Source organism: Mus caroli, unplaced genomic scaffold, assembly GCF_900094665.2.
Source record: "Mus caroli unplaced genomic scaffold, CAROLI_EIJ_v1.1 scaffold_21711_1, whole genome shotgun sequence".
Taxonomy (NCBI): domain Eukaryota; kingdom Metazoa; phylum Chordata; class Mammalia; order Rodentia; family Muridae; genus Mus; species Mus caroli.
Genome location: NW_018390032.1, coordinates 9,438 through 11,181, shown reverse-complemented (window position 1 = coordinate 11,181; position 1,744 = coordinate 9,438). Strand labels below are relative to the sequence as shown.

At 39.6% G+C, this 1,744-nt stretch overlaps 1 pseudogene; it reads left to right on the top strand.

The window, feature by feature from the left end:
• Positions 1–1,587: 1,587 nt before the first annotated feature.
• The window catches only part of LOC110288441, a 1,527-nt pseudogene continuing 1,370 nt past the window's right edge, over positions 1,588–1,744 (top strand).

Sequence of the window (1,744 nt, the reverse complement as noted above, 5' to 3'; positions counted from 1 at the left end):
TGTTCTGCCTGTTTGGTGGTCTAGTGTTTGAGAGATCTCAGGGGTCCAGATTAATTGAGACTGCTGGTCCTCCTACAGGATCACCCTTCTCTTCAGCTTCTTTCAGCCTTCCCTATTTCAACAACAGGGGACAGGTGCTTCTGTCCACTGGTTGGGTGCAAATATGTGCCTCTGACTCAGCTGCTTGTTGGATCTGTCAGACTGCTGTCATGATAGGTCCATTTTTGTGAGTGCCCCATTGCCTCATAAATGTTTTGGATTATAACTTCCTATGAAAGTGTGTGTTGATGGTACTGAAAAGAATATATTTCCTAATCATGACTATTTTTAATTAATTTAAAAAAAAAGAATTAACAGTCTTAACTATGCTTATTTACGTATCAAAGGAGCATATATAGTAGGTGAANATATAAGACCTCAGTCACAACAACATGTATCACTTAGAGTTCTGAATTCATATTATTCCAGAGACTAATTACTGTTTATCTTGGGCAAACTTTAGAAACCGTAACAAGCATTCTTACTTACCCACTACTCTTTCTTACCTGATGCGCTTGTGACTAGCAGGGAAGGGGTTTCATTAGCAAACAATAGGCTACCTTAATCACANGATGAAGTAAGAATGTTTTTAGAGTGTGTCTGAAGACTACAGCAATGACTTTACCACCTAAATGTAATATTCTTGTTATTTTTCAACTGATGAATTGAAAAATGGTTCAGTTCATGAATTTCTTTGTTCTATTATTAGAAAATGTTCATCAAAGTGTTAGCAAGTAGAAAAATAGGATTAGGTATAACATANATGTGTGTTCCCAGGTCAAAGTTATTCATACTTGGCTAGAGAGNAAAAGATCAGTTATAGAATTTGATGTGTGAGTTTTGTTTTTATAATGACAACTGGGACTCTTCATAGTGGTTAAGCATGATCTTTTATATTTCTTGAGATTTGAGGGNTATTTTTGGTTTATTTTGTTCTGTTTCACTCTGTTTTGTTTTGGTTGTTCTACAGTTGCGANATTACTACAGTGGTGAAGCTCATATGCTAACAGAAATGAAAGTAAGAAAGCTAAGGAGGGTTGCAGACCCCTTTAGCTCCTTCTCTAGTTCCTTCATTAGGGGCCCTGTGTCGTAATGAAGGAGCTAGAGAAAGTATCTAAGGAGCTAAAGGGGTCTGCAACCCTATAGNAGGAACAACGATATGAACTAACCAGTACTCCCTCACAGAGTTGTGTCTCTAGCTGCATATGTAGGAGAGGATGGCCTAGATGGCTATTATTGGGAGAAGAGGTCCTTGGTATTGGGAAGAACATATGCCCCAGTACAGGGGAATGCCAGGGCCAGGAAACAGGAGTGGATGGGTTGAGGAGCAGGGGATGGGGAGGGTATAGGGGGCTTTGGGGATAGCATTTGGAATGTAAATGAAGAAAATATCTAATAAAAAATATAAAAAACTAAAAAAGAAAGCTAAGGAGGGCTTTTTTTTTTCTGCATCCAGCCACTGCCTCAGCTACGCCACTGGTGTCTTGAGTCACTGCCTGCGTAGTTCCAGCTGCCCAGCTCAGTGTCAGAGCCTCCGGGAACGATATTTGGAATTCTTTCAAGATGCCAGGCTTTGACAACAAAGAACAGTCTGAACTTGATCAAGATTTGGAAGAAGAAGAAGAAGAAGAAGAAGAAGAAGAAGAAGAAGAAGAAGAAGAAGAAGAAGAAGAGGAAGAGGAAGAGGAAGAGGAAGAGGAAGAGG